The following is an 11424-nucleotide window of genomic DNA, read 5'->3' as shown; positions in this document are numbered from 1 at the left end:
CTAACGTCTTACTATCTCTATGGTTCTGTGATTTTTCCTTTATGTATTCCTTCATTCATACACCTCTGCATTTTGATTCATGCCTACATTATCAGCTTTATCCCTCTAATGCATTGGCAGTTCATTCTCTTTATGGTTTCACATTCAATGCTCTGCATCGTATGTTATCATGGCTTCTTATCAATATTATATTTTAGGCCGCTCTGAATAAATGCCATATAGGATGAATATGTGGTATCGTCTTGTTGTTTGAAGTAGAAGATGCCGTTTGAACCGTTCATGAGCCCATGGGACGTTCACAAATGTCCTATTCCTTTTTTTTTTCTGTGAGCAAGGTTACAAAACGTGCATTTCTTTTGGGTATATAATTTCTTTTAGCAAGCTTACAATCATTCCCCTAACATCACATTTTGAATTGTCGTGATATGATGCTCTAGTGCTTCTGATTGCTGACATGGGAAGCTGCTTGCGGTAGATGTTGTTTGTTCATCATACCTTTCCAGGACTGCCATCAGTTACTGAGAGTACTCTTCAGCTACCTGTACTCCTTCACCTCCCTGTAGCTTACTAATACCTAATACCCCTTTTCCACAGCAACTCACACACCCATAAGCCTTACAGTCTGGTGAAATATCCTGAGGGCAGATTCCTCAGTACCCTTTGCTGTGAGACATTCAGTGTTTGCATAGAGGCATCGAATTGTTGAACCGCGCCATTGCTCTCTGTTTGAACTGAATCCAGTATCACTTGTAGTTTTGATGTTTGAATAAGATTTGCAACTAATCCCCGAATGAGTCTCAGAATTTGTTTTGGAAAACAAAGTTACAGTGAAAATATACTTCAGTAGGTAACTTAGGTGGGAGTATAAATTACTGAAAAATACATTCAAAGTGTAGAAGCACTACATATCGGAATCATGTTGGTCTCCCTACATAAGACAATGAGTTCATCAGGTCATTGGTTTTTCAATCGTAGATGCTATGTGAAAGCCAACGACTACAGGTGAGTTAGCCCCTTTTCTTCTAGAAATTTGTAGAAGTTGTATCAGTAGTCTACATCACCACCACTTTACAATATTACATTATATCTGCCATTTATATGTTGATTTACAAGCTATTTGCGTATTACATTTTTCATCAGCCTATTGATTAGTTAGTTTATTTGTTGCCATATTAGCCTGTTATCAACACACTGTTAGCCTACCCTTTATACTGTGTTTCATCTTTCACATTCACCTGTATATCTCTGCTCGTTGTATGTTTATTGCATCATCCTTGCATATCAGTAGTCAGCAGTTTCATCCAACACACTATGATGCACTCACCACAGCCTTTTTACATGGTGCTTCACTCGCCACTCCCTGTACCCCACATCTGCAGCAACACCTGCTGCAAGTCACCTGCTTCTCTGTAGCATCCTGCACCTACCTGCTCTGCTTTCACTGCGCAACCATACCCCCCCTGCTACCCTACCTCCACCACACCATCCAATGCATACATCTCCTTATACGTGTTTCCTGCATTCACATATAGGACATAACTACTTGCATATTCTCACATCATTGTCCAGTATGTCATTCTGTTATACATTGTTGCACCACTATCACTTACGCATTTGGGCATCATGGCCTTAGTAGCACATGCACTTAGCTTTCTCATTAAATTTCCATTATAACTCTAAATCCATATATATACTAATCCAATTCATGCATTTCATGTTTGCAGTAAATCCATGTCTTTCTATATCTCCATCTTATATACATTCTCATATATATATATATATATATATATATATATATATATATATATATATATATATATATATATATATATATATATATATATATATATATATATATATATATATATGTACCTAGGCATCCTCATATATGTATATAAGCATATGCATGGTATTTAGATATTACATATGCATTCTTCATCTAGGCTAGATGTTATTATATGCATTCTTCATTTAGGTTAGATATTAGCATATGCGTTCCAAGTTCAATATGATAATTGCAATTTCTTTCTATATTTATTTGTTATCTTGTGCTAACTCTGTTTTGCATGAAATATGTGGAAAGTGTTATTTTTCTTAGCTTAGGAATGTTGATTTCAATTTCAAATTTAATTTAAAGGCTGTAATAGCTAGGATATAATGAGAAGTTTACATTCCTTGCACTAGATTAGAATGTATGAGCATATCATAAATTGCCTGTTTCATGCCTTTTTCCTTTTATTTCTCAAAAATCTACAAGTGGTGAAACACGAATGGCACGTACACCATTCTAATAAAAGGTGATTAAATCCTAAGTTGATGATTTGCATCAATGACCATAGTCAGGATGTGAACAAAACTTAGGATTTTCATCTTTTATGGAATAACATTGGATCCACACTGGATCATTTTAAAAAATCATCATGTTTCCAAAATATCTTTTGCTTTATTAGAGTTTAATTTAAAATTAATTCAAGATATATATCAATGGCCATAGTCAGGATATATTGAGAGTTAATTTCATCTTAAACCCTATAAAGGCACCAAAATATGTTTTATTCTTCACTTGAATTTAAATATGATTATTATATAATACATTTTATGACCATAGTCAGAAATGTATTATATCTTCAATCTTATTTCAATTCATTTAAAGAATGAAATATGCTTTTCAAAATCCAATTTTAAATTCTTTTAATTCATTCATCATTTAGGATAGAATTACATCATATTTTCAAAATTCTTTTTCAAAATCCAAGTGATTTTGAGATATAATTTCAAATATCTTCTTCATTTCTCAAATCAATCTCCAATTCTTATAAATTCAAATTCTTCTTTTTATTCTCAAATTCTATCTTATTTCAAAAATTCAAACTTTAATTTCAAAGTCCAATTTGACTTTGAAATTTCAAATTCATTTTTATATTTAAAATTCAATTCCCAATTCAAAATCAAATTTCAAAGTTCAATTCAACTTTGAAATTTCAAATTCATCTTTAGGATTCAATTTCCAATTCAATTTAACATTTCAGATCAAATTTCAATTTAACTTTGAAATTCCCAGATTCATCTCCTGATTCCAAAATTCGAGTTTGAAAATCAAGTTTCGTAGTCTATCCTTCTTTCCAATTTCAAATTCCATTTGGATTTCTCAAATTCAATTCCAAATTCCATCTGGATTTCCAAAATCCAATTCTATTTTCAAAGTCCATTTGGATTTCTCAAATCCAATTCCATTTTCAAAAATCCATTCCCAAATCCAGATTTCCAATCCAAATCCTATCTTGAATTCCATACTTCAAAACCAATTCTATTTTTAAACCTTATCTGGACTTCTTAAAATCCAAAATTCTATTTCCAAAATCCCTTTAGGCTTTTCAAAATCCAAAATTCTATTTCCAAAATCCCTTTGGACTTTTTAAATCCATTCTATTTTCAAATTCCTTTGATCTAAACACCTAAAATCCAGAATTCAGTTCCATTTTCATAATTCATCTAGATTTCCAATTTCAGCTGTCAAAATTCAAAGTCTAAAATTCGGTTTCCAATTTCAAATTTAAATTCCATTTTCAAATCTCATCTGGATTTCAAGATTTCAATTCCTATTTCCAAAACTATTTTCAAACCTATTTTCTGAGTCTGAAATTAATTTAATTCCTGTTCTCAGGTTGTGAAATTAAGAATTTCTTTTTCAGAATCAATCCATTCCAATTCAAAGTTCATTTTGACTTTAAAAATTCATTCTTACTTCAAAAATTCTATCTCAGTTTCAAATCTCCCCTTCTCTTCACTTCTTCAAATTCAAGATTTATTTTTAAGCTCTCTGATTATTCCAAAACTTGGAAATTCAAGTCTCTTCTCCCAGATCTATTTCAAAAATCCAAGTTAGATTCAAAATCTAACTTTTTCAAACCAAATTCAAGCCTTGAATCATCTCTTCACTCCATTGTCAAGTTTATTTCAGAATCACTTGAAAAATCCCAAATTTCTAAACTATTTTTCTCAAAAGCATACATTTCTGCATTTGCATTGCACAAGTATGATTCTTTGTGCATTTAGACTTGGAATAAATTCTTAGACAATATTTAGGCAAAGTAAAAAGGCAAGAATTCGATCCTTGGTTCGATTACCCCTGGTAAAGGCGCCAGGAACGGTCGAATCTCGTACCGACGAGCGAATCCCGTCTCTCCATTTTCCCACAAATTTTCAAAACGAAGGCGAGTATTTTTCAAAACATTTTCCAAATTGAGGTCAGATGAGACCTTCACAAAAGAGTTCCTCTCTCCCTTCTTTTTTTTTCTCTTCTCTCTTCTTTTCTTCTCTTCTTTTTCTATCTCTTATATTCCCCTTCAAAAGGGGAATAGAGGCTAGAAAGACAAAGAAAAGGGAAAAGAGGGAACCAAGAGGAAGAATTTTGTGATGATCATAGTTTTGGCGACCGTGATGAGACCTGTCTTCGTCCGATCGAATTTTTGCATTTGCTTTGCTTTGATATTATCTAAGTCTTTATTCTACAAATGTCAGCATCATTTTCATGCAAACCTTAGGAGCCTAGACTCTGTCCTAGCTGACATAATGCATACATGATTTAAGTATGGTTTGGTAGGACCATATTGAGGAGATTATTCCATGCTCACTTAGACTTAGGTCTGAAATACAACTCTCCTTAATTCTAGGGATTAAAAAAACAATGTATGCAAGTGTATACTTCTCTTCATTTAAATTCTATCTCTTTAGGACTTTGCATTAGAGCCATATGATTTCTCGCATGTTGAACATGTTTTCGAAAACATCCCTACCTATATTGTTCCGGTCTTCACGTTGCTGGGCTGTCTCACTGAACCTTAGTTCGGGAGAGAGCCTCACAACTGGACCACCTATTCGGGTTAACACCACCCTACTACGTACTTAAGGGCCTTAGTCCAAAGTATATTAGTAGGTGCTCAAGGATGTTGAGAAGCCATTGCCTTAGAACCGGAGAATTATTTTTATGCCACGTACTTCGAGCTTTAGCTTGAGTATATTGACATATCCTGATTGGAATCAGATGATCTGAACCATAGAGTTAGGATTAAAGTCCAACAAGCCATTTTAAATATTGCATTTAGAGTTAGCCTTTAGGGAGAGCTTTGTGCACATCCTTGTTTCTGCAGTTGTTTCCTTGTATTCTCCTATATATATATATCAATCTTTTCTAAACCCTGGGTATATTATTCAAAATTTTCCCTTATTTTCAAAAACCCAGGTGTATATTTTTTCTCTATCTACATTCTTTTCTCTTTTATATCAAAATTTTCTTCAAAACCCTGAAAATTCTTTTTCTAAAAATTTCCTCGATCTTTCAAAATTTTCAGAGTCTATCCATAAGTCCTGCATTCTATTTGACTCTCCTCATTATTCTTTGCCCCAGTATTATTTTGATGGCGTCCAATTCTCTCGATGCTGTCTTTTCCAGAGATCATGTCTTCTATCAGACAAGGGATGGATCCCCAGATCATCGGGTTATCCAAACTCATTCCTTCTTCCCCCGATGGTATTATTCTTGGTTCGCCACCTTCTCGCATATGTTCCCAGACCACTTGGATGATTGTGGATTGGAGATGGCATCAGCAGTGGGCAAGCAGACCATCAACGAAAGTCTGATTCAGGTTATGGCAGAACGGTGGAATCCACGTACCTGCACGTTTTGGTTTCCATGGGGAGAGATGACTCTACTGATGGACGAATTCAATGATATCATGGGGTTGCCAGAACCAGCGGGTCAGCCAGATGATCCTGTCAAGCAGCAGTTCCTAATCAACATTAAGGGGGTAGATGTTCGAGAAGCTTTGGCTAGAATAACAGGGAGAAGATCTTGGCCTCTTATTGAGATCAGCGAAGATAAGTTCATTGACCTATTTGGACTCTATCGCAAGTATGGAGCATACGAGGAGGTTGACACTTTGCCCCAAGCAGCCAAAAACAGAATTCAGAATGCCATGGTACTATGCACAGTGAGATTAACATTCTTTCAAGATGGTCACAATTTCATTGATGTCAAAGTTGCTCAACTCTTTCGAAGATGGGGACGCAAACAGACTCGTCAACTTTCAGTTTCCATGGCTGCCTTAGCTTTTCTTTACCGAGGCTTGACTCGTTTTGCTCTTGAAGAGACCATTCTGGTGGAAGGATGCACCTATGCTCTGCAGTTGTGGTTCCTGCGACAAAGGCCAATTCCTTCAGGTTCAACAACAAGAAGCCAAAGTTAGCCATTCAGTGTCGAGCCTTGATTGAGAGACTGCATCAGGAGAAAATTGCCTGGGATTACTTCAACCGACAGGAATCAAATTTTTTTTTGACAACCTTTGACACATATATGCATGATTAAATCACTATAAAAAAGTTTTGACAGCCTTAGAACACATATTTGCATGATTGAATTACTATAAATTTTTTTAACAACCTTAGAACACATATATGCAGGATTGAATCACTATGAAATTTTTTTAACAACCTTGGAACACTTATATGCATGATTGAATCACTATTATTTTTTTTTGAAAACCTTAGAGCACATATATGCATGATGGAATCACTATGAAATATTTTTGACAGCCTTAGAACACATATAAGCAAGATTGAATAACTATGATTTTTTTTGACAGCCTTAGAACACATATATGCCTGACTGAATGACTATGAAATTTTTTGACAGCATAAGGACACATATATGCATGATTGAATCACTACAAATTTTTTTTGACAACCTTAGAACACATATCTACAAGATTGAATCAATATGATTTTTTTTTATAGATGAAATATTTTTCACAGCCTTAGAACACATATAAGCAAGATTGAATCAGTATGATTTTTTTTTTAAAGCCTTAGAACACATATATTCATGATTGAATCACTATCATAGTTTTTTGACAACATTAGAACACATATATGCATGATTGAATCACTATAAATTTTTTTTGACAACCTTGGAACACATATCTGCAGGATTGAATCATTATGAATTTTTTTTTACAGCATTAGAATAGATATATGCATGATTGAATCACTATGAAATATTTTTTGGACTGCCATAGAACATATATAAGCAAGATTGAATCAGTATGAACTATTTTTTACAGCCTTAGAACTCATATAAGCAAGATTGAATCAATATGATTTTTTTTTTAAAGCCTTAGAAAACATATATGCATGATTGAATCACTATGACTTTTTTTTGACATTATTAGAACACATATATGCATGATTTAATCACTATAAATTTTATTTGACAACCATAGAACACATATCTGCAGGATTGAATCATTATGATTTTTTTTATAGCCTTAGAACACATATTTTCATGATTGAATCACTATGAGAGATTTTTGACAGCCTTAGAACACATATAAACAAGATTGAATCACTATGATTTTTTTTGACAGCCTTAGAACACACATATATGCATCATTGAATCACTATAAAAAAAATTTGACAGCATTATTACACATATATGTGTGATTGAATCACTATGAAATTTTTTGACAGCCTCAGAACACATATATGCATGATTGAACATGCATATATGTGTTCTAAGGCTGTAAAAAAAAATCATAATGATTCAATCCTTTGGATATGTGTTCTCAGGTTGTCAAAAAAATTGTATAGTGATTCAATCATGCATATTTGTGTTCTAATGCTATAAAAAAAATTTCATAGTGATTCAATCATGCATATATGTGGTCTAAGGCTGTCAAAAAAATTTCATAGTGATTCAATCATGCATATATGAGTTCTAAGGCTGTAAAAAAAAATTCATATTCATTCAATCCTTTCGATATGTGTTCTAAGGTTGTCAAAAAATTTGTATAGTGATTCAATCATGCATATATGTGTTCTAATGTTCTCAAAAAATTTTCATAGTGATTCAATCACGCATATATGTGTTCTAGGGCTGTCCAAAAAATTTCATACTAATTCAATCATGCATATATGTGTTCTAAGGCTGTCAAAAAAACTTTCATAGTGATTGAATCTTTCTTATAAGTCTTCTAAGGCTGTCAAAAATATTTTATAGTGATTGAATCATGCATATATGTGTTCTAAAGCTGTCCAAAAAAATTCATAGTGAGTCAATCCTGCTTATATATGTTGTAAGGGTGTCAAATATAATTCATAGTGATTCAATCATGCATATGTGTTCTAAGGCTATAATTTTTTTTTAATGATTCAATCTTTCTGATATGTGTTCTAAGGTTGTCAAAATTTTTTTATATTAATTCAATCATGTATATATGTGTTCTAAGGCTGTCAAAAAAATTTCTTAGTGATTCAATCTTGCTTTTATGTGTTCTAAGGCTGTCAAAAATATTTCATACTGATTCAATCATGCATATATGTGTACTAAGGCAGTAAAAAAAAATTTATAATGATTTAATCCTACAAATATGTGTTCCAAGGTTGTTAAATTTTTTTTAGAGTGATTCAATCATGCATATATGTGTTCTAATGATATCGAAAAATTTCATAATAATTCAATGTAGTATATATGTGTTCTAAGGCTATAAGAAAATTTATAGTGATTCAATCCCGCTTATATCTGTTCTAATGCTGTCAAAACATTTTCATAGTGATTCAATCATGCATATCTGTGTTCTAAGGCTGTAAAAAAAAATTAGTCATTCAATCTTACTTATATGTGTTCTAAGACCCTCAAAAATATTTCATACTGATTTAATCTTGCATATATGTGCTCTAAGGTTGTAAAAAAAAATTCATAATGATTCATTCCTTTAGATATGTGTTTTATGGTTGTCAAAAAAAATTATAGTGATTCAATCATGCATATATGTGTTCTAAGGTTGTCAAAAAAAATTCATAATGATTCAATCCTTTAGATATGTGTTCTATGGTTGTCAAAAAAATTCATAGTGATTCAATCAGGCATATATATGTTATAAGACTGTCAAAAAAATTTCATAGTGATTCAATCTTGTTATATGTGTTCTAAGGCTGTCAAAAATATTTCATAGTGATTCAATCATGCATATATGAGTTCTAAGGCTGTAAAAAAAAATTCATAATGACTCAATCCTTCTCATATGTGTTATAAGGTTGTCAAAAAAATTATATAGTGATTCAATCATGCATATATGTGTTCTAATGCTGTAAAAAAAAAATCATAGTGGTTCAATCATGCATATATCTATTCTAAGGCTGTAAAAAAAAATCATAGTGATTGAATCTTGCTTATATTATTCTAAGGCTGTAAAAAATAGTTCATTCTGATTCAATCATGCATATATGTATTCTAATGCTGTCAAAAAAAATTCTTAGTCGTTCTATCATGAATATATGTGTTCTAAGGCTATCAAAAAAATTTCATAGTGATTAAATCTTGCTTATATATGTTCTAAGGCTATCAAAAATATTTCATAGTGATTCAAGTCAACATATATGTGTTTTAAGGCTGTAAAAAAAATCATAATGCTCCAATCCTACAAATATCTGTTCTAAGGTTGTAAAAAAAAATTATAGTGATTTAATCATGCATATTTGTGTTCTAATATTGTCAAAAAAAATTATAGTGATTCAATCATGCATATATGTGTTTTAACAGTATAAAAAAAGTTTATAGTGATTTAATCATGCATGTATAAGTTCTTATGCTGTAAAACAAAATTCATAGTGATTCAATCATGCACATACATGTTCTAAAGCTGTCAAATTTTTTTTATAGTGATCCAATCTTGCTTATATGTGTTCTAAGGCTGTCAAAAATATTTCATAGTGATTCAATCATGCATATATGTGGTCTAGGGCTCTCAAAAAAAATTCATAATGATTCAATCCTACAGATATGTGTTCTAAGGTTGTCAAAAAAAAATTATAGTGATTCAATCATGCATATATGTGTTCTAATGATATAAAAGAAATTTCATAGTTATTGAATAATGCATACATGTGTTCTAAGGCTGTCAAAAATATTTCATAGTGATTCAATCAAGCATATATATGTTCTAAGGCTGTAAACAAAAATTCATATTGATTCAATCCTTTTGATATGTGTTCTAAAGTTGTCAAAAAATTTGTATAGTGATTCAATCATGCATATATGTGTTCTAAGGCTGTCAACAAAATTTCATAGTGATTCAATCATGCATATATGTGTTCAAAGGCTGTCAAAAAAATGTCATAGTGATTCAATCCTGCTTATATATGTTCTAAGGCTGTCAAAAATATTTCATAGTGATTCAATCATGCATATATGTGTACTAAGGAAGTAAAGAAAATTTCATAATGATTCAATCCTTCAAATATGTGTTCTAAGGTTGTCAAATTTTTTTTCTAGTGATTCAATCATGCATATATGTGTTCTAATGCTGTCAAAAAAATTTGTAGTGATTCAATCTTGTATATATGTGTTCTAAGGCTATAAAAATTTTTATAGTGATTCAATCCCTCATAAATGTGTTCTAATACTGTCAAAACAATTTCATAGTGATTCAATCAAGCATATCTGTGTTCTAAGGCTGTCAAAAAAAAATTATAGTGATTCAATAATGCTTATACGTGTTTTAAGGCCGTCAAAAATATTTCATACTGATTTAATCTTGCATATATGTGTTCTAAGGTTGTCAAAAAAATTCATAATGATTCAATCCTTTAGATATGTGTTCTATGGTTGTCAAAAAAAATTATAGTGATTCAATCATGCATATATGTGTTCTAAGGTTGTCAAAAAAAATTCATAATGATTCAATCCTTTAGATATGTGTTCTATGGTTGTCAAAAAAATTCATAGTGATTCAATCATGCATATATATGTTATAAGGCTGTCCAAAAAATTTCATAGTGATTCAATCTTGCTTATATGTGTTCTAAGGCTGTCAAAAATGTTTCATAGTGATTCAATCATGCATATATGAGTTCTAAGGCTGTAAAAAAAAATTCATAATGACTCAATCCTTCTTAAATGTGTTATAAGGTTGTCAAAAAAATTATATAGTGATTCAATCATGCATATATGTGTTCTAATGGTGTCAAAGAAAAATCATAGTGGTTCAATCATGTATATATCTATTCTAAGGCTGTAAAAAAAAACCATAGAGATTGAATCTTGCTTATATTATTCTAAGGCTGTCAAAAAAAATTCTTAGTCGTTCTATCATGAATATATGTGTTCTAAGGCTATCAAAAAAATTTCATAGTGATTAAATCTTGCTTATATATGTTCTAAGGCTATCAAAAATATTTCATAGTGATTCAAGTAAACATATATGTGTTTTAAGGCTGTAAAAAAAAATCATAATTCTCCAATCCTACAAATATCTGTTCTAAGGTTGTAAAAAAAAATTTATAGTGATTTAATCATGCATATTTGTGTTCTAATATTGTCAAAAAATTTTATAGTGATTCAATCATGCATATATGTGTTCTAACGCTATA

Source organism: Nuphar pumila, chromosome 13, assembly GCF_984573655.1.
Source record: "Nuphar pumila chromosome 13, dmNupPumi1.hap1.1, whole genome shotgun sequence".
Classification (NCBI taxonomy): Eukaryota; Viridiplantae; Streptophyta; class Magnoliopsida; order Nymphaeales; family Nymphaeaceae; genus Nuphar; species Nuphar pumila.
This window is presented reverse-complemented; position numbering follows the sequence as displayed.